The sequence below is a fragment of the Chiloscyllium plagiosum genome, unplaced genomic scaffold, assembly GCF_037043375.1.
Source record: "Chiloscyllium plagiosum isolate Xiang-an unplaced genomic scaffold, Cpla_swu_hap1 HiC_scaffold_12, whole genome shotgun sequence".
Classification (NCBI taxonomy): Eukaryota; Metazoa; Chordata; class Chondrichthyes; order Orectolobiformes; family Hemiscylliidae; genus Chiloscyllium; species Chiloscyllium plagiosum.
In genome coordinates this window covers 21,217,614-21,240,347 of record NW_028270150.1, presented here as the reverse complement: position 1 = coordinate 21,240,347, position 22,734 = coordinate 21,217,614, and the positions used below count along the sequence as shown (strand labels likewise).

The 22,734-nt window shown below is 44.4% G+C and overlaps 1 protein-coding gene across 9 annotated transcripts in view; it reads right to left on the bottom strand.

Annotated features, from left to right (window-relative positions):
- prdm15 (PR domain containing 15) overlaps nucleotides 1-21,354 on the bottom strand; it is an 85,993-nt gene extending 64,639 nt beyond the window's left edge. For 3 of the 9 annotated variants that reach the window (XM_087992488.1, XM_087992489.1, XM_043701379.2), the window contains exon 1: nucleotides 21,177-21,348. The gene's annotated coding sequence lies outside the window, so the exon portion shown is untranslated. Of the gene's footprint in view, nucleotides 1-20,893; nucleotides 20,977-21,176 lie in introns of those variants that run through there. The other 6 variants (XM_087992484.1, XM_087992491.1, XM_087992490.1 and 3 more) reach the window with 4 other exon arrangements.
- Between the last annotated feature and the right edge of the window lie 1,380 nt (nucleotides 21,355-22,734).

Here is a 22,734-nt window from a genome sequence, read left to right as displayed (position 1 = left end):
GAGAAAATCCCTCTCCGAGGGTCAGTTCTTAATTTATGGATCCCAACAAAGCAGGTAAACAGTGGATAGTTCATTGGATCGAGACTTTGCACTGGGTAGGGTGTTGAGAGATGACGTCACTGCCAAGTCAAGAACTTATACGAGATGTGGTAGAGATAGAGGCTGTACGTGGCAAACCAAACTGAGCACGAACCATCAGTTCAACAAACTGAGGTCTGGATACCGATTTAGGGTTAGCCTGGATCCCATCTGAAATGATACTGAATTTTGAATCAGTCTGTTTGGACGTGTTGAGACACGTTCCAGCCCAAGAGCAAGGATGTTACCCATGTGCCACAAGAACTTTCAAATGAACTTAAGATTCCCTGGCTGCCATGGGGTTTGAACCAGATCTCTGGAGGATTCACCTCTGCATTACTCATCCAGTGACATCACCACCACGGCACCATCTCCTGGTGGCTCATCTGAAATTGTAAACTTAAATTGTCTTTCAAATTATCAAAGACCAGCTCTGCACTGTAGTATTTGCTGCCAACACTACACATTTCCAGTATTTTACAGCACTATACCACTACCTCTCCTCTGGTGATGATGATATAATGTAACGTCACTGGATTTGAATGACACCATGGTAATGAAAATCTAAAATAAAATGCATGTTCGATTGTTAGAAAAACCATGATGATTGTTGTAAAAACTTATCTTGGTTCACTGATGCTCTTTAAGGAAGGAAATCTGCTGTCCTTACCTGGTTAGGCCTACATATGACTCCAGACCCACAGGCCTCTGGGCAATTAAGGACAGGCTAGCTAGCAGACTCTGGCTGGTCACCTAGTCAGTGATGCCCACATCCCATGAATGAAGAAAAACAAACAGGTTGAGACAGCAAGTAATCAAGTTTCAGGTTCCCCCAGGCTTTTAATAGGGACAGTAGCACAAAGGAGAAAGTGAGAACTGCAGATGCTGGAGATCAGAGTTAAAAAGTGTAGCACTGGAAAAGCACAGCAGGTCCGGCAGCATCCGAGGATCAGGAGAATGGACGTTTCAGGCATATGCCCTTCATCAGGAAATGCAAGTAAGTCACATTAAAATTGCATAAAACACTAGCTCAGCCTCAAGTGGAAATTGGCATCATTTCTGGGCACTACAGTTTAGGAAGAATGTGGAAGTGTTATAAAATACAGAAAAGGGTCACAAGAATGGTTTCAGTGATGAAGAACTTCAGTGAAGTACTGAGATAAATTAGAGGAATTCAGAATGTTTTAGCTGGAGAAGAGAAAGTCGAGAGAAGATTCAATAGGGTTGTTCAAAATGTACTGGGGTCTGAACAGAGTGGATAGGGAGACCATGTTCCCGCTTGTGAAAGGGTTGAGTACACAGTTTTATGCTAAGTGGCAGATGAAGTAACATGAGGTAATACAGTCAGTTCCTCTGTAACGGCAATGGTTGAGTTCTTGTGCAACCCTGTGTTAGAGAAAAATCATGCTTTAGACACAACATTTGAAGTGTTGCCACTGTAATTGCGTTTCAGCCAACACACATTTTAAACGTTCTCGCTTTAGAAAGTGTCCCTAAATCATCAATCGTGTTACAGTGAATTTGCATTGACGAAATGCACATTATAACAGAGCAGCCTGTACCTTTCCAAATACTAGTGGTTAGGATCTGGAGTGCACTGTCTGAGTGTGTGGAGGATGCAGGTTCAGTTGGGGCACTCAAGAATCAGTTGCTTTATTATCTGCTCAGAATGAATGTGCAGGGCTAATGGGAGAAGGCAGGAGAGTGGCACAACTGAATTGTTCTTTCAAAGAACCATGACAGATCAAATGGCCTCCTTCTGTGTTATAGCCATTCTACGATTCTCTATCTTGTTTGATATCTTTTAACAATCCTGCCTAACAAGAACGTATCCTGAAAAGATGGTAGCACCTGACGTTACTATGGTTCACACACGGTTATACAGCACAAAAACAGACCCTTCAGTCCAACCAGTCCATGCCAAACATAATCCCAAACTAAACTAGTCCCACCTGCCTGCTCCTTGTCCATATCCCTCCAAACCTTTCCTAGTCATGTACTTATCCAAATGTCTTTTAAATGTAACTGTGCCTGCATCCACTACTTCCTCAGGAATTTCATTCCACACACAAGCCACCTTCTGTGTAAAATGTTTGCTTCTCATGTCTTTTTAAAATCTCTCTCCTCTCACCTTAAAAATATGCCCCCTATCCTCAAATTCCCCCATCCTAGGGAAAAGACACTTGCCATTAAGCCTACAGTGCTATTTAAGAAGTCTCAAGGTTTTGATTCAGCCGAGGAGCTGTGTTGTTTTTCCAAGTCAGGACGGTATGTGGACTGGAGGTGGTGCTTCAATATGTCTGCTCCCCTTGCCCCTCTAGGTGGCTGAGTTTGGAAGCCGTTGTTGAATGAGAGACGTGGTGAGTTGCTGCAGCATATCTTTTGTGGAATGAATGCCTGAATTAATGGATAGTGTGCTAATCAAGCAAGCTGCTTTGTCCTGGAGCTACACTCATTGAAGCAACTGGACAGTACTCCATCACACTCCTGACTTGTGCCTTATCAATGCTGGAAAGGCAATGGGAAAGTGAGTGACTCACCATAGATGGTTGTGGTTTTTTTGGAATTCTGTAATCAGAGGGCTATGGATGAATTCAAGCCTGAAACAGTTGGATTTTCAGTTCCAGGAATATGGGAATTGAGTGAGAAAGAGTTGTGGTGAAATATCAGCCATATTGAGCAGACTGAAGAGGCTAAATGACCCACTCTAACCCTACTCTTACTTTTTATATTCTTCACTAATAAAATTCTAGATTTAAGTCAGGTTGACTACCATACAATTAAACAAGAGTCAACCCACAGTAAGTTGGCAAAACCTTTAAAGGGGTGAAGTGATAGAAGGTCAGTGGGAGTTTAAGAATGAATTTAATGTGGAACAGAATTAGTTTATGTCCCGGAGTGGTAAGAGCTTTGCTTGTAAAACCAAACCACGGTCAACAGTAAATGCAGAAGGCTGCATAAAACTAAAACCCAAAGCATAGAGAAGTGCAAACAGCAGAGATCCGAGCAAATGGGAAAGACACAAAGAACAGCGTAGCATGACAAAAAAAGGGAATATGAAAAGAAATGTGCGAAGAATATCAAAATCAATGTAAAGAATATTCACAATATGTCAGAATGAAAAGGAAGACTTGCATTCCTCTTTTGTAATCATTGGACATCTCAAAACACTTCACAGCCAACAAAGTGTCTCTGAAGTGTAGCAACCTTTGCAATGTAGGAAATGCAGCAGCCAATTTTTGCAAAGTCACAAACAGCCTCATGATAATGATCAGGAGATTTCTTTATCAGATGTCCGCTGTAATATAAATATTATTTCAGGACAAAGAGAAGAACTCCCCTGCCCTTCCTCGAAATACTTAATAGTGCCATTCGGGAGGTTTTAAACTAGTGAGGCAGGGGGATGGGAAACAGTCCCAACATGTGAGAACCCACCACAGAAAGTGGTACAGTGCTGGTCTGAGGCAGAAGAACTTCTCTGGAACTGCTTGGAATCGGTGGACTGGATCATATTCAAGAATTCAGGGGACAACCTAGACCAGTGCGCCACCACTGTCACAGACTTCATTAACAAGTACATACAGGGCTGCATGCCAAAGAAGTCAGTCTGTACGTTCCCCAACCGAAAACCTTGGATGAACCGGGAAGTCCACTGCCTACTGAAGACTAAGCGTGCGGCATTCAAGTCGGAAAACCCACACTTTTACAGGAAACCCAGATTCCGCAAGGCCATTAGAGATGCCAAGAGGCAGTACCGGACCAAGCGAGACAGCCACCTGCGGCAAGGCCTACACAACATATTGGGATACAAAATGAAGCAGAACAGAATAGCGGACAAAAACACACCTCTCCCTGGTGTGTTCAATGCATTATACACTCGGCTTGAGCAGAATACTAGTGGTGTGGTGTCACCTGCCCCAATAGCCCTGATGCACCTGTTCCCTCAGTCACCACTGCAGTCAGCCTTTGTGAGAGTGAACCAGCCAACAGCAACAGACACAGATGGAGTCCCCAGGCATCCACTCAGATCCGGTGCAGACCAACTGGTCGGAGTATTCGCTGATATCTTTTTACCTCTTCCTGCCACAATCTGAAGTCTCCATCTGCTTCAAGAAGTTCGCAATCATCCCAGTACCAAAGAAAATACACGCAATGTGCCTTAACAATTACCACCCAGTGGCTCTGACATCCATAATTATGAAGTGCTTCAAAAAGCTGGTCATAGTTCACATCAAGGTAGGGTTAAAATCAACAAGGTAAAAACAATGACTACAGATGCTGGAAACCAGATTCTGGATTAGTGGTGCTGGAAGATCACAGCAGTTCAGGCAGCATCCAAGGTACAGCGAAATCGACGTTTCGGGCAAAAGCCCTTCATCAGGAATAAAGGCAGTGAGCCTGAAGCATGGAGAGATAAGCTAGAGGAGGGTGGGGGCGGGGAGAAAGTAGAAGCAAGTGTGGCTATGGTAGCGAGTTTGTTTCACGACATGGTTGAAGAGCTTCAGGCAGAGGAAATGACCTGGGAGTTGCAGTGGGAGAGGGACTCCCTGAGATTCTTGTAGAGAGAGGAGGAAAACCTCTTCAAGGAAAACATCCTTGCAAGAGGATTTGCAGTAGGGTTAAAACACAACTCCAGCCTCCTAGGCTGCCTTGATCCTTGCAATTTGCCTACTGGCAAAACAGATCTAGCCGTACACTCATCCCTAGGACATCTGGATAATAAGGATACCCACGTCAGGCTTTTACTTATCGACTGCAGCTCTGCCTTCAACACTATAATCCCAACCAAACTAATCACCAAACTCCCAGACCCAGGTCTTGGCTCTGCCCCCTGCAAGTGGATCCTCAGTTTCCTGACCCATAGACTGAAATAAGTGAAGATAGACAACAGCATCTCTTTGACAATAATCCTCAACAACGGCGCATACTCAGCCCCCTACTGTACTCCCTTTGTACTCACAACTGTGTGGCCAAATTTCATCCTGGTCGCCTTCCAGAAGTTCGCTGACAACCCCACCGGTTATCAAATAATGATCAGTTACAATACAGGAAGGAGATAGAATGCTTGGTGTTTCGGCGCAAAGATAACAATCTCTCCCTCGATGTCAGCAACACTGAAGAACTCATCATCGACTTCAGGAAGAAGGCCCCGTCTGCATCAATGTGGTGGAGGTGGAAGGGGTTGACAGCATCAAGTGCCGAGGAGTGACGACTACAAACAATCAGTCCTGCTTCTCCCACATAGCCACATCGATCAAGGCAGCACAATGATGCCTCTTCTTCCTCAGGAGGATAAGGAAATTTGACATGACCATGAAGACTCCTAACAATTTTTATGGATGCACCACAGAAAGCATCCAACCGGGCACATCACGGCTTGGTACGGCAACTGCTCTGCCCAGGACTGTAAGAAACCACAGTAAGTTGTGAACACTGCCCAGGCCATCTCGCAGGCCAACCTGCCATCCATGGACTCCACCTTCACTTTGTTGACACAGAAAGGCTGCCAATATCAAATACGCCTTTCAAGGGGAGCAGCCCGAAGTCGTGGTCCACATTGGCACCAATGACATAGGTAGGAGGAGGGCTGAGGATGTTAGGCAGGCTTTCAGGGAGCTAGGTTGGAAGCTCAGAGTTAGAACAAACAAAGTTGTTGTCTCTGGCTTGTTACCCGAGCCACGTGATAGAGAGTCAAGGAATAGGGAGAGAGAACAGTTAAATGCGTGGCTACAGGGATGGTGCAGGAGGGAGGGATTCCGGTATTTGGATAACTGGGGTTCTTTCTGGGGAAGGTGGGACCTCTATAAACAGGATGGTCTACACCTGAACCTGATGGGCACCAGTATCCTTGGCGGGAGGTTTGCTAGTGCTCTTGGGGGGGGGGTTTAAACTAACTCTGCAGGGGCATGGGAACCTAGACTGTAGCTTTAGGGTGCAGGACCTGGAGTGTAGGGAGGTTAGGGACATGGCGTCAATCTCAAAGGAGGGTGCCTGTAAACAGGAAAGTGGCTTGAAGTGTGTATACTTCAATGCAAGAAGTATACAAAATAAGGTAGGTGAACTTGCAGCGTGGGTTGGTACCTGGGACTTCGATGTTGTGGCTATTACGGAGACATGGGTAGAACAGGGACAGGATTGGCTGTTGCAGGTTCCAGGGTTTAAATGTTTTAGTAGGGTCAGAGGTGGGGGTAAAAGAGGGGGAGGTGTGGCATTGCTTGTCAAAGATCGTATTACAGCGGTGGAAAGGACGATGGATGAAGACTCGCCATCTGAGGTAGTTTGGGCTGAGGTTAGGAATAGGAAAGGTGAGGTTACCCTGTTAGGAGTTTTTTACAGGCCTCCTAATAGTCCTAGAAACGTAGAAAAAAGGATTGCGAGGATGATTCAGGAGAAGAGTGAAAGTAATAGGGTGGTTGTTATGGGGGACTTTAACTTTCCTGATATTGATTGGGAAAGCTATAGCTCTAGTTCATTAGATGGGTTGGTGTTTGTCCAATGTATGCAGGATGGTTTCCTGACACAATATGTAGATAGGCCAACAAGAGGTGAGGCCATACTGGATTTGGTTCTGGGTAACGAACCAGGCCAGGTGTTAGAATTAGAGGTAAGTGAGCACTTTGGGGACAGTGACCACAATTCGGTGACTTTTACTCTAGTGATGGAGAGGGATAAGTGTGCACTGCAGGGCAAGAGTTATAGCTGGGGGCAGGGAAATTATGATGCGGTGAGGCATGACTTAGGATGCGTGGCTTGGAAAAGTAGGCTTCAAGGCATGGGCACAATTGATATGTGGAGCTTGTTCAAGGAGCAACTATTGAGTGTCCTTGATAAGTATGTACCTGTCAGGCAGGGAGGAAAGGGTCGTGTGAGGGAACCATGGTTTAATAAGGAATTGGAATCCCTTGTTAAAGGGAAGAGGGCGGCCTATGTAAAGATGAGGCGTGAAGGTTCAATTGGGGCGATTGAGAGTTATAAGGTAGCCAGGAAAGACCTGAAGAGAGAGCTAAGAACAGCAAGGAGGGGACATGAAAGGTCCTTAGTTGGGAGGATTAAGGAAAACCCTAAGGCTTTCTATAGGTATGTCAGGAATAAAAGAATGACTAGGGTAGGAATAGGTCCAGTCAAGGATATTAGTGGGAAGTTGCGTGTGGAGGCTGAAGAGATTGGGGAGACACTGAATGAATACTTTTCGTCAGTATTCAATCAGGAACAGGACATTGTTGCCAATGTGAATACTGAGTCACAATTAAGTAGAATGAATGGCTTTGAGGTATGTAGGGAAGAGGTGTTGGAAATTCTGGAAAGGGTGAAAATAGATAAGTCCCCTGGGCCTGATGGCATTTATCCTAGGATCCTCTGGGAAGCAAGGGAGGAGATTGCAGAGCCATTGGCCTTGATTTTTATGTCCTCGTTGTCTACAGGAGTAGTGCCAGAAGACTGGAGGCTAGCAAATGTGGTTCCCTTGTTCAAGAAGGGGAGTAGGGATAACCCTAGTAACTATAGGCCGGTGAGTCTCACTTCTGTTGTGGGCAAAGTCTTAGAGAGAATTGTAAGGGATAGGATTTATGAACATCTGGATAGGAATAATATGATCAAGGATAGTCAGCATGGTTTTGTGAAGGGCAGGTCGTGCCTCACAAACCTTATTGAATTCTTTGAGAAAGTGACTAAGGAGGTGGATGAGAGGAAAGCGGTAGATGTGGTGTATATGGATTTTAGTAAGGCGTTTGATAAGGTACCCCATGGTAGGCTACTTCAAAAAATACGGAGATATGGCATTGAGGGTGAGTTGGAGGTTTGGATTAGGAATTGGCTGGCTGGAAGAAGACAGAGGGTGGTAGTTGATGGTAAAGGTTCATCTTGGAATGCCGTTACTAGCGGTGTTCCGCAAGGATCTGTTTTGGGACCATTGCTGTTTGTCATTTTTATAAATGACCTGGAGGAGGGGCTAGAAGGTTGGGTGAGCAAGTTTGCGGATGATACAAAAGTCGGAGGAGTTGTTGACAGTGAGGAAGGATGTGGCAGGTTACAGCGGGATATAGATAAGCTGTAGAACTGGGCAGAAAGGTGGCAAATGGAGTTCAATGTAGCTAAGTGTGAGGTGATTCACTTTGGTAAGAGTAGCAAAAAGATGTGGTACTGGGCTAATGGTCGGATACTTGGTAGTGTGGATGAGCAGAGGGATCTTGGTGTCCATGTACACAGATCTTTGAAAGTTGTCACCCAGGTAAATAGTGCGGTGAAGAAGGCATATGGCGTACTGGCTTTTATTGGTAGAGGAATTGAGTTCCGGAGTCCTGAGATCATGTTGCAGTTGTATAAGACTCTGGTGCGGCCGCACCTGGAGTATTGTGTGCAGTTTTGGTCGCCATACTACAGGAAGGATGCGGAGGCACTGGAACGGGTGCAGAGGAGGTTTACTAGGATGTTGCCTGGTATGGTAGGAAGATCGTATGAGAAAAGGCTGAGGCACCTGGGGTTGTTTTCATTGGAGAAAAGAAGGTTTGGGGTGACTTGATAGAGGTGTACAAGATGATTAGGGGTTTAGATAGGGTTGACCGTGAGAACCTTTTTCCACGTATGGAGTCAGCTATTACGAGGGGGCATAGCTTTAAATTAAGGGGTGGTAGGTATAGGGGTAGGTTCTTTACTCAGCGAGTCGTGAGTTCATGGAATGCCCTGCCAGTAGCAGTGGTGGACTCTCCCTCTTTATAGGCATTTAAGTGGGCATTGGATAGGCATATGGAGTATAGTGGGCTAGTGTAGGTTAGGTGGGCTTGGATCGGCGCAACACCGAGGGCCAAAGGGCCTGTACTGAGCTGTATTCTTCTATGTTCTATGTTCTAAGGCAGGACTTACACACTTAATGGTAAGGTCCTGGGGAGTGTTGCTGAACATAGAGATCTTGGAGTGCAGGTTTGTTTTTCCTTGAAAATGGAGTTGCAGATAGATAGGACAGTGAAGGCAGCATTTGATATGCTTGCCTATATTGGTCAGTGCTTTGAGTAGAGGAGTTGGGCGGTCATGTTATTGCTGTATGGACATTGGTTAGGCCATCACTGGAACACTATGTAATTCTGCTCTCCCTGCTATAAGAAGGATGTTGTTAAACTTGAAAGGGTATAGAAAAGATTTGCAAGGATGTTGCCAGGGTTGGAGGGTTTGAGCTATAGGGAGAGGCTGGGGCTGTTTTCCCTGGAGAGTCGGAAGCTGAGGGGTGACCTTACAGAGGTTTACAAAATCATGAGGGGCATGGATAGGATAAACAGATGAAGTCTTTCCCCTGGGTTGGGTGAGTTCAGAACTAGAGGCATGGGTTTAAGGTTAGGGGGGAGGATATAAAAGAGACCTCAGGGGCAACCTTTCAATGCAGAGTGTCGTGTTTGTATGGAATAAGCTGCCAGAGTAGGTGGTGGAGGCTGGTACAATAACAACATTTAAAAGGCATCTGGATAGGTACACGAATAGGAAGAGGTTAGAGAGATATGGGCCAAATGCTGGAAAACGGGACTAGATTTATTTGCGAAATCTGGTAGACAGGGATGAGTTGGGCAGAAGGATCTGTTTCAAAGCTGTGTATTTCTGTGATTCTAACAGGCAGGGCCCGATTAATGAGCACAGCGAGTCTGGTAGTCTGAAGTCCATTTATTTTAATGCAAGGAGTACAAGAGGTAAGGCAGATGATGTTAGAGCCTGGATTAGTACATGGCATTATAACGTTGTAATCATTACAGAAACTTGGGTGAGAGAAGGGCAGGACTGGCAACTCCAATATTCCGGGGTTTAGATGTTTCACGCATGATAGAGGGGAGTGTAAAAGGGGTGAGAGAGTTATATTACTGATTAAAGAAAATACCACAGTTGTACTAAGAGAGGACAGCTTGAAGGCAATGAGTAGAATTTAGAGATTGCACCTTTCTTATTCCTACGATGGGGTTATACTATTCAACTTCCCAATAGCCAGTGCGAAACAAAGAGGAACAGATATGTAACCAGATCACAGAAAGATGTAAAAACAGGGTTAGTACAGTGGGTGATTTTAACTTCCCCAATATTGACTGGGGCTCCCTTAGTGCCAGAGCTTTAATTAGATGGGGCAGAGTTTGCTTGGTGCATCCAAGAAACAAGACATAGATAATCCAACTGGGGAAGGGGCCGTACTAGATCTTACATTGGGGAAAGAGTTGATTGGAATTTCTGTGGGGTAGCATTTTGGGAACAGGGACCATAATTCCATATGTTTTAAGATCGTCACAGATAAGGATAAGACTGGTCCTCAGGTGAAAGTGCTCAACTGGGGGAAGGCTAAAACAACAATATTAGGTAGGAACTGGAATATTTAGATTGGGGAGTTATTTGAGAATATGCGGGAGTCTTTTAAAGGCGAGCTGATCACACTTCAGCATCAGCATGTTCATGCGAGAACTAAAAATACCAATGGCAAGATTTGTGAACCTTAGATGACAAGAGAAAGGATAGTCAAAAAGTGAAAGGAAGTACACGGACGGTTTAGGAAACTGTAATCAAACAAGGAAGCAGGAATCAATAAAGAAAGCAGAAAACAACTTAAACAAGAAATTAGGAGGGCTACAATGGGCCATGAAACATCCCTGACATTTAGGATTAAGGAAAATCCTAAGGCATTTTATATGTACATTAACAGCAAGAGGGAAGCTAGTGAAAGGATAGGTTCACTCAGGGATAAAAGAGGGAATTTATGCATGAAGCCAGAAGTGGATGAGGTCCTTAACCACACTTCACATTGGTATTCACCAAGGAGAAGGGTATGGATGATGATAAGATTTGGGAGGGCCTGTTGGTACTCTGAGATATGTTGATATTAAGAAGGAGATGGTGTCAGGTGTCTTGAAAACATTAAGGTACACAAGACCCTAAGGCTCGGTGACCTCTATCACATGGTTCTGAAGGAGGCAAGGGAGGAGATTGCTGGGGCCGTGACAGAGATCTTTGTATCTTGTCACAAAAGACTGGAGAATAGCTAATGTTGCTTCTTTGTTTAAGAAGGACAGCAGGGATAATCAAAGCAAATACATGTCAGTGAGCCATTAATCAGTGTAGGGAAATTATTGAAGATTCTTAAGGACAGGATTTACTCCTATTTGGAAAGGAACGGACTTAATTGGGGATGGTCAGGATGGCTTTATGTGAGGAGGTCTTGGGTCACAAACCTAAGTTTTTTGAGGAAGTAACAAAAATGGTTGGTGAGGATAGGGCAATGGATGTTGACTATGTGGACTTTACTAAAGGGTTAACAAGATCCCTCATGGTAGGCTGGTCTAGAAAATTAGGTCACATGGCATCCATGATGAGTTGACAAGTTGGATACAAAATTGGCTTGGTCATAGAAGACAGAGGATAGTTTTGGAGGGGTGATTTTCTGACACAGGTCTGTGACCAGCAGTGTTCCACAAGGATTAGTGATGGAATCATTTTCCTTGCATTTTATATATACATAATATATATGATTTGGATGAAAGTATATGTGGTCGGATTAGTAAGTTTGCAGATGACATGAAAGTAGGTGCAGCTGTATATAATGAGGAAGGTTATCAAAGAATACAGATCAGATATAGATCAGTTGGAAAGTGGTAATCTGGACAAGTGAGAGTTGATGCATTTTGGGAAGTCAAATGCAAGAGAAAAGTATTAGTAAATGGAAGTACCCTTAACAGCATTGATTTTTATTGGTCAGAGTATTGAGTACAGGAATTGAGAGGTCATGTTGCAGCTGTACAGGACATTGGTCAGGCCACTTGTGGAATATTGCGCACAATTCTGGTCTCCTTCCTATCGGAAGGATGTTGTGAAACTTGAAAGGGTTCAGAAAAAATTTACAAGGATGTTGCCAGGGTTGGAGAATTTGAGCTACAGAGAGAGGTTGAATAGGCTGGGGCTGTTTACCCTGGAGTGTTGGAGGCTGAGGAGTGACCTTACAGAGGTTTATAAAATCCTGAGGGGCATGGATAGGATAATAGACAAAATCTCTTCCTTGGGGTGAGGAAGTCCAGAACTAGAGGCAATAGGTTTAGGGTGAGAGGGGAAATATATAAGAGAGACCTAAGGGACAACTTTTTCACACGGAGGGTGGTACGTGTATGGAATGAGCTGCCAGAGGATGTGGTGGAGGCTGGTACAATTGCAACATTTAAAAAGCTTCTGGATGAGTATATGAATAGGAAGGGTTTGGAGGGATATGGGCCAAGTGCTGGCAGGTGGGACTAGATTGGGTTGGGATATCTGGTCGGCATGGATGAGTTGTTTCTGTGCTGTACATTTCTATGACCCTATATCCAGAGAGATCTTGGGGTGCAAGCTCCCTGAAAGTGGCAACACAAGTGGATGCGATGGTAAAGGTGCTTGTTTGCCTTCATTGGTCGAGGCATAGAGTGTAAATTTTGCAAGCAATGTTGCAGCTATATAAAACTTTAGTTAGGCTACTGTCACAGTATTGTGTGCAGTTCTGGTCAATACGCTACAGGAGGGAAGTTGGAGGCTTCGGAGTGGTCAAAAGAGGTTTACCAGCTTGTTGCCTACATTAACTATAAGGAGAGGTTGGACAAACTTGGATTGTTTTCACGACAGCATTGGAGGGTGAGGAGCGATCTGATGGAAGTGTCTTTTTCTCAAGATAGAAATGTCAAATAATAGGGAGCACAGGTTTAAGGTGAGATGGGAAAAGTTTAAAGGAAATGCGCTTTTTACACAGAGGGTGATAGGTGCCTGGAACATCCTGCCAGGGAGGTGGTAGAAGCAGATACGTTAGCAATGTTTACAAGGCACTTAGACACATGAACAGGCAGGAACAGAGGGATACAGACCATGGGAATAGTTTAGAATAGCATCATCAGTAATCCTCACAGGGTCTTGTGAAAAAGTAAGCAATCAATAGCATTTGTTGGGAGCATTGGCAAAGTGACAAAAATGAGGGGCTGAGGCATTAAACAAGCAGCAGGTATCTGGAACTGAGATTTAAAGTAAAGCCCAGAGGACTGTGGCATACCTTTCAGTAGGTGCGAACAGAAGTAAATAACTTTAACATAAAGTATAATTCTTTGGGGATGTGGGAGGTTAAGAAGTAAAGTTCAGTGAATAAAACAGTTATAAACAATACTATTTAATTAGTTGCATTTAATTTTTTATATATAACAATTTGTTCCTGTTTAAAATTCAGCATTAAATTGGTGCTTGGATTTCTTTTTAAATGTTAACAGTCCTTAACAGTACCGTGACACTTCATGATCAAGGAAATCAATAATTAAAATGTCACAAACAGTTCCAGAAAATAATCTAAAAGGCTAATGCAACGTTAGCCTTTTTTGTATTGAAGACTAAAATGAGACAGGACAAAACCCTCGATAAACCAACCCATAGCATTGTGGCCCTCCAGATGTGCACCACCGATTTTCTGGAATGATTCATGGGCTCCATGCCTTAAACTAGGGTTTAATATATTAGATATTAAGAAATAGACTTTAGACTTGTGTTATATGCTCTGGAACCTGGCTCTGTAATATTGGCAAAAGATTGAAGTTTACCAGATATTAAGAGGAACAGTGAGAGAGAAACTCTTATTTCTGGTTGGGCAGTCTACAAATAGGAAGCATAGCCTAAACTTTAGAGCCAGATCTTTGGCCAATGAAATATTTCTGTATGCAAAAGGGTATAGATATTTCAAGCTCCCTTCCCTAATGTAATTGAGGCAAGATCATTTGTAAAGTTAAAATTTGATCATGCCAAAGGTATCCAGGGATTCCGGGTAAATGCAAACAGGATACAGATCAGTCAAGATCTCATTGAATAGGGGAGCAGGTTAAAGACCCTAAATGGCCGACTGATGTTCATATTTGCATATTTCTTCCTGCTCAATAACATTCCCTCCATCAACACTTAAAACAGCAAAAAGAATCAAATAACTGAAGATGCCAAGGGTCTGAAATAAAAATGGAAACTCAGGAGTGGAAAGTGAAACTGAGTTGATATTTTGAATGACTACAACTGTACTTTGTTGAAAAGCAGATGATCTTATTTATTTCATTCCTGTATGCAGGGGGCCTGCAACAAGCAAAGTTATTATGTCTTGTGTTACAACAGTGATTCAACTTCAATAGTTTAGTCAGTTGTAAAGACCTGAGGGATATCATGGGTTGATGAATGGCACTATTTAAGCCATGATTTGGAGATGCCGGTGTTGGACTGGGGTGTACAAAGTTAAAAATCATACAGCATCAGGTTATAGTCCAACAGGTTTATTTGGAAGCACTAGCTTTCGGAGTGCTGCTCCCTGATCAGGTAGTTGACAACCACCTGATGAAGCAGCGCTTGAAAGCTAGTGCTTCCAAATAAACCTATTGGACTATAGCTTGGTGTGGTGTGATTTTTAACTATTTAAGCCATCAGACCTAGGAGCAGAAGCATGCTATTTGACCCATTAAGTTTGCTCCACCATTCAATAAAATCATAAAACAAAGAACTGTGGATGCTGGAAATCTGAAACAAAAAACAGAAATTGCTGGAAAAACGCAGCAAGTTTGGCACCATCTGTAGTGAGAAAACAGAGTTAACGTTGAGTCCAGTCACCTTTCGTCAGACAGGTCACTGGACTTGAAACATTAACTCTGCTTTCTCTCCATAGATGCTGTCACATCTGCCGAGTTTCTCTAACAATTTCTGTTCAAGGTGGTCATGGCTGATTGGATATCCTTCAATTCCACTTTCCTGCATTTTCCTTACTGATTAAGGAGTCTGTCTACCTCAGCCTTGAATATATTCAACAATTCAGCCTCTGCAATAAAGGATTCAACAGATTCACTATTGTAAGAAAAAAAAAACCTTCATCTGACTTGACAACCCTTATTCTGAGGGGAAAGTGAGGACTTCAGATGCTGAAGATCAGAGTCGAGAGTGTGGTGCTGGAAAAGCACAGCAAGTCAGGTAGCATCAGAGGAGCAAGCGAATCAACATTTTGGGCATAAGCCCTTCAATCAAGAATGAGGCCTGTGGGCCAAGGGGTCTGAGAGATAAATGGGAGGGCGGGGACGGTGGTAGGGCTGGGGGGAAGGTAGCTGAGAGCACAATAGGTAGATGGAGGTGAAGGTTATAGGTCAGAGAGGTGGGTGGAGTGGATGGGTGGGAAGGAAGATGCACAGGTCAAGAGGACGGTGCCAAGTTGGAGTCTTGGAGCTGAGATAAGATGGGGGAGGGGAAATGAGGAAACTGGTGAAATCAGTGGTTAGAGGGTCCCAAGGCAGAAGATGAGGCGTTCTTCCTCCAGGCAGCGGGTGGTAAGGGTGTGGTGATGGAGGAGGCCCAGGTCCAGCATGTCCTGGGTGAGTGGGAGGGGGAAGTTAAAGTGTTTGGCCAAGAGGGAATGAGGTTGCTTCGTGCATGTCCCAAAAATGTTCTCTGAAGTGTTCGACCAGTAGGCAACCAGTCTCCCCAATGAAGATGAGACTACATCGGGTGCAACAGATATAGCAAATGACATGTGTGGAAGTGCAGGTATATCTCTGACAGATGTGGAAGGTTCTTTTGGGGCACTAGACAGAGGTGAGGGATGGGCATAGGTTTTGCAATTCTTGTGGTGGCAGGGGAAAGCGCTGGGAGGGGAGGATGGGTTGGTGGGGGGCATGGACCTGACAAGAGAGTCTCAGAGGGAACAGTCTTTAAGGAACGCAGACAGGGGTGTGGAGGGAAGTATACCAATGGTGGTATGGTCTGTTTGTAGGTGGCGTAATTGGTGGAGGATGATGCGATGTATCCAAAGGTTAGTGGGGTGGAAGGTGGGGACCGGGTAAGATTCTGTCCTTGTTGCGGTTGGACAGGTGGGGTTCAAGGGCGGAGGTACAGGAAGTGGATGAGATGTGCTGGAGGACATAATTGACCACGTAGGAGGGGAAAATGCAGTCTTTGAAGGAGGAGGCCATCTGGTGTGTTCTGTGGTGGAACTGGCCCTCCTGGGAGCAGATGCAGTGAAGGCAGAGGAAATGTGAATAAGGGATAATGATTTTACAGAGGGCAGGGTGGGAGGAGGTGTAGTCCATGTATCTGTGGGAGTTAGTGGGTTTGTAGAAGATGTCTGTGTTGATGGAGATGGAGAGGTCCAGGAAGGGGAGGGAGGTGTTAGAGAGAGTCCAGGTGAACTTAAAATCAGGGTGGAACGAGTTGGAGGAGCTGATGAACTAAAAAGGTAAAAACAATGACTGCAGATGCTGGAAACCAGATTCTGGATTAGTGGTGCTGGAAGAGCACAGCAATTCAGGCAGCATCCAAAAAGCTTCGAAATCGACGTTTCGGGCAAAAGCCCTTCATCAGGAAGGCTTTTGCCCGAAACGTCAATTTCGAAGCTTTTCGGATGCTGCTTGAATTGCTGTGCTCTTCCAGCACCACTGATCCAGAGAGCTGATGAACTGTTCAACTTCCTTGTGGGAACACAAGATGGCGCCAATACAGTCATCCATGTAGTAGAGGAAAAGGTGGGGAATGGTTCCAATATAGTTGTGGAGGATATAGCCTGTTCTATGTACCCGATGAAGAGACAGGCATAGCTGGGGCCCATGCGGGTGCCCATGGCTAACCCTTTGGTCTGGAGGAAGTGGGAGGATTCAAAGGAGAAATTATTGAGGATTAGGACCAGTTCAGCCAAATGAATAAGAGTGTCATTGGAAGGATACTGGTGGGGATGTCAGAAGAGGAAGAAATGGAGGGTTTGAAGGCCTTTGTTATGGCGGATAGATATGTATAGGGACTGGATGTCCATGGTGAAGATGAGGCATTGGGGGCCAGGGAAATGTGTCAGGTCCACCAAACTACCCTCCCCTCCCAGCACCTTCCCCGCCACCGCAAGAATTGCAAAACCTGCACACACATCTCTGCCCCCCCCCCCTCACCTCCGTCCAAGGCCCCAAAAGAGCTTTCCACATCTGTCAGAGCTTTATCTGCACTTCCATACACATCACTGACTGTATTCATTGCTCCTGGTATGGTCTCCTCTACACTGGGGAGAAAGGACGCCTACTTGTAGAATGCTTCAGAGAAAATATCCAGGACACACCCACGAATCAACCCCACTGTCGCGTGGCTGAACACTTTAACTCCTCACCCCCAAGGATATGCAGGGCTTGGGCCTCCTCCATTGCCAAACCCTTACCATCCACCCCCTGGAGAAAGAATGCCTCATCTTCTCCCTTGGGACCCTACAACCACGTGGGATCAAAGTGGATTTCACCAGTTTCCTCATTTCCCCTCCCCGCCACCGTATCCCAGATCCAACCTTCCAACTCAACGCCGCCCTCTTGACCTGTCCTACTTGTCTATCTTCCTCCCCAACTATCCACTCCACCCTCCTCTCCTGCCTATCACGTCCTCCCTCACCTTCATCTACCTAATCGCACTCTCATCTATCTTTCCCCCAGCCCCAACCCTATTTATCTCTCAGCCCCCTTGGTCCACAAGCTTCATTCTTGATGAAGGGCTTATGCCCGAAACATCGATTCTCCAGCCCCTTGGATGCTTCCTGACCAGCTATACATCACACTCAAATGTTATTCTAAGGTTACACCACCTGGGGTCTTAGACTCTCCCACAAAAGAAACAACCTCTCAGCATTTGCGTGGGAAAGCCCCCTCAGAGTCCTGGACGTTTCAATAAGGTCATCTCTCATTCTTCCAAATTCCAACAGGTACAGGCCCAATCTACTCAACCGCTCCTCATTAGAAATTCGTTCCATTCCCAGGATCAACCCAGTGAATGTTCCTTGGACTGCCTCCTATGCCAGTATATCGTTCCTCAGATAAGGGCCCAAAACTGTTCACAGCATTCCAGAAATGGACTGATTAACATCTTGTACAGTTTTAGCTAAACCTCCCTACTTTTATACTCCATTCCCTTAGAAATAAAGGCCAACAGTCTGTTGCCTTCCCTATGTGATCGTATATGCTCACATTTTGTGATTCATGCATTAGGCCTCCCAAATCCCTCGGTGCTATAGTTTTCTGCAGTCTTTCTCCATTTAAATAAAATTCAGTTCCTCCATGCTTCCTGCTAATGGGCATATTCATATTTCCCTACTGTATTTTCCACCCATTTCTACAAACTTGGCTATTGTTTATTCAACTTTCCACATCCATGTTGTTAACATACACTGCAAATGTCTTCATTCTCATCTCATTGTCAACCTTCTCTTAGTTATTCAATCTGCTATCCAGGTCAATATATGCCCCTACACCATCAGTTCTTATTTTATTAAATAGCTTTATATGAGGTAGCTTATCAAGCACATTTTGGAAATCTACTGGTTCCCCTCTTTCTATCCTGTTTGTTAGCACCTTGAAGAAGTCTAATACATTGTTCAGGCATCATTTGCCCTTCACGTAGCCAGGCAGCCTCTGCTAGATTTCTTATGTATTTCTAAGTCGTCTGCAATTATACCCTTTATAGTAGACCCTAACACATTCCCAATGACAGATTTTAAGCTAACTGGTCTATGGTAACCTTTTTTTTTCTTCCTTTTTGAATAAAGGTGTTACATCTTGCACTTTCTGGGGCTTTTCCAGAATCTGAGCATTCTTGGAAGATTATAACCAATGCACCCACTACCTCTGTAGCTCCTTTAAAATCCTAGGATGCAAACCATCAGGTCCAGGGGATGCACTGTCCTTCATTCCCTCGGTATTTCCTCACCTCATATCCTCTAGTGTCAGTTAATGTACATATTACCTCAACCCAATTCTCTATTTATATTTTTGAAATGGTATTAGTGTTTTGAATCATAAAGACTAATGTAAAGTATTTATTCAATTCCTCGGCCATTTTCTCTCCCATATATTACTTCCCAGCCTCATCATTTAAGAGGCTTACATTCACTTTGGCCTTTCTTCCTCTTTATAGACATAAAGTTCTTCTATCTATTTTGATATAACTTGCCAGTTTATCCATAAAATGTATTATCTCTCTCTTATTTTTTTGGTCACCTTTTGCTGGATTTTACAACTTTCCCAATCTTCTGCCTTACTACTAATCTTTGCCATGTTTTTTCTTTCTTTCTTTCAACAACCTTTCAAATTATTTTAAAGAACGAGATGGTCATTCAAAGATTCCTGCTGTGTGCACTTATGTATCTATCCACCACTGTAACTGGTGGATAGCCTGACACAGATGGGAGCAAAGTGGATTTGCAAACCAGAAAATCCAGGCTAACGCTCTGGGGACATGGTTTGACATCACACTACAGCAGCTGGTAGGATGTAAATTCAATGAATAAGCTCTGGAACTGAAGCTAATCTAACTTATGGCAATCATGAAACCATGTAAAACACCCACCTGGTTCACTATCATCCTTGGTAAAAACAATGACTGCAGATGCTGGAAACCAGATTCTGGATCAGTGGTGCTGGAAGAGCACAGCAATTCAGACAGCATCCGAGGAGCTTCGAAATCGACGTTTCGGGCAAAAGCCCTTCATCAGGAATTCCTGATGAAGGGCTTTTGCCCGAAACGTCGATTTCGAAGCTCCTCGGATGCTGTCTGAATTGCTGTGCTCTTCCAGCACCACTGATCCAGAATCACTATCATCCTTACCCAGTCTGATTCACAGTAATATGGTTTACTCTTAACTGCCCTCTGAAATAGCAATTACGGATGGACAAATGCTGGCTTTGCTGGTGATGCCAAATCGCAAAGAATAAAAAAGGTGGGCCCAAAACATCACATTAACTTAAGCTGTCAAACCTCATCTCTGAGGTAAAAACATTGACTGCAGATGCTGGAAACCAGATTCTGGATTAGTGGTGCTGGAAGAGCACAGCAATTCAGGCAGCACTCGGATGCTGCCTGAATTGCTGTGCTCTTCCAGCACCACTAATCCAAAACCTCATCTCTGACCCATCATTCCACATGCAATTTGTGTTGCTGCAAAAGTCAAATCATTTTCAAGACACACTAGCTTACAATTCAAAATGAAGTACATCAAATAGTTTGATATGGAGATGCACCCAAAAGCATGCACTCCTACATTATCAAACAAGTCACAGAAGATTCTTGATTCCAATATGGTTCTGCACCAGACAAGGCACACATATATAAAACTGTGATACTGGTGAATATGAACAGCCCTGAATCTACCTGCAACATCAGTGACCTTACACAGTCATACTCACAGTGGTTAAAATAAAATTAAGTTGAATTTTAGAGAATACAAGATCCCACAGATGACCTACTGAGCAATGTGTAGCAAAAAAAAGGCTAAGGCCTAGATAAAAGGCTTGATTGAATCTGCCTGAGACTCATTTGGCAGGTTTAATCCTATTAACAACTCTCATTATAGGGAAAAAAATAATCGCACCAGCATAAATTTCAGTGATGTCTCACTTTGATAGAGCCGACAAGGTCACATCCAACATTGCAACTGCACAACACAGTCCAGACCTTCAATCTAATTTTGACCACAGCCAATCCAGCTCAAGTCCACAGCAACAACATTTCTCAAACCTTAACCCAAGTCCGTGAAAATATCGTGATTAGTTCAGAAAACTTGCAAACATTTACACACTAAAAGCAAAACAAGAATTGCAAGCCAAAACAATACAGTCTTTGAATCAAAAATCTGAAGGAGGTGGGTAGTCCCAATTAGGTGCAAGCATTTTGATATAAAATGATGCGGATTCGAAAATAATAAAGACTGCCCCATTTATAATGATGGTTACTGATTTCTGCCGGGAGAGGTGGTGCTCTGGTGGAAGTTGATGTGGACTGGGTTTCTGGTGTGTGTGTCTGTGGTAGAGTCCTGGGGCTCGCTCACCAGCGGATCCCCTGCCGATCCATGCGGCCGCTGCCGATGTGGAGCCGGGTTTTAAGAGCGATCCATGTGCAACATTGTAACAAAGAACAGGCGGAATGGCGGCCGGAATGGAAACATTGTATCGATCCCGCTGCTACCTTACAGAATGTAACCAGCGGCGGATTGCAACCTCTTCCCAGCGGAGATTACCCCTCGGTCCGCAACCCTCCTCCCCCTGGTACCCCCCTCTCTCACCCTCCACCCACTCCCCTTCACCTTCACTCCTACCGCCAAAAAAACATACCTCCCTCCGGGGCCCGGAGCCGGGCCGCGCCGCGCCGGGTTTTGCCCCCCGCTTTTTTCTGTCTCTCTCTCTCTCTCTCTCTGATTATTTTGCAGGTTCGAGTCTGGTGAATCCTCACTCCGGGTTCCTGGCCGCCCCCAATTGCGCAGGAGCGGAAGCCTGACTTGCCTTTTTTTTTCCCTATTTTCCTTCCCCCACCAAAAGCAAAGCCTTATCGTGCCGCCTGCTGGGGTTTGTAGTCTTTCCGTGCGCAGGGAGAGTGTCATCCCGCGGTGAAGCGGACTACAACTCCCCTCAGCCCCCTCCCTCTCCAGCTTGCTGTTGATCCAACTCTGGAATGGCTTTTACAAACAGGCCTCTGAGCCCCGCTCTGCCAATTTGTCGGCAAGAGCAGTCCAAACTCGACTCTTGTTTCTCTCTCTTCACACAATTATCCTGTTCAAAGCCCAACATGAATCTGCACCCGCATTCCAGATCCCAGCCACTGCATGTGGAAAACTGTACTCCTGTCATTTCTTTTAAATCTTGAGTCTTCCATCAATTTGAACAGCCTTATCCTGTCTACTTTATCCAGTCTCCTCATGCTTTTGAATGCAAAGAAAATGCTTCCATATATCTCCTCGGAACTGTAGTCTCTCATCCCTGTAACTTACAAATGGTTTCTGTACCCCTCACCAAAGACTTCACATCTTTCCTAAAATGTGGCCTGGAATTAGACACTGCTCCAGTTGAGGCTGAACCTGTGTTTGGGTTCACTATAACTTCCTTGTTTTTGTACTCTGTGTTACCTCTAATACAGGATCTGTATTTATTTTATTCAACCTGTTCATGTTATTGCACACCCCTAGAGAGAATGGGACCAGAAAACTAGGGCTTCTTGACTCCGCAGCTTTCTCTCAACCACCCCTGCCACCTTCAATAGTTTGTGTCAGTGTTTCTCAGTTGGAGAACTGGCTAGGACAATCTGAGTGGAAAAGCCTCTGCCTGCCCTTTGTCAATTGTTAATACGTGTCCAGGTCTGGGGCTAAATTCTCCCATGCTAGGTTTGCCACCCTTGAGCTTTTTTTTATTGAAACAGATGGGGAATTCTGAAATTTAGATCCAAGACTTGTGAAATTCATGGGGTGAGGATATTATGAAATGTAGTCCTGCCAGACTTCATTCAGCCAGTACTGGGGGCTGCTGGAAAAAGCTGAAACGAAAGCAAAATACTTCTAACATTTTACAGCTGAAATTTACAAAAAACAGAAAATCCTGGAAATACTCAGTAGTTCAGATAAATCAGTGGCAGGAGAAACAGAGTCAATGTATCAGGTTAGTGACATTTCCTGACAAATTTTGAACTCTTCCTTGGACAACATCAACTGGAAGACTGGAGGGTGTCTAATGTAACATTATTTAAGAAAGGTGGTAAGGAAAAGCCAAGGAACTATAGCCTTCCTTCAGTTGGAGGGGACTCACTAAGAAACTGACTTATGCATTTGGAGAGGCAAGGATTCATAAGGCATAGTCAGCATGGCTTTGTGCATAGGAAATCCTGTCTCTCAAATTTGGTTGA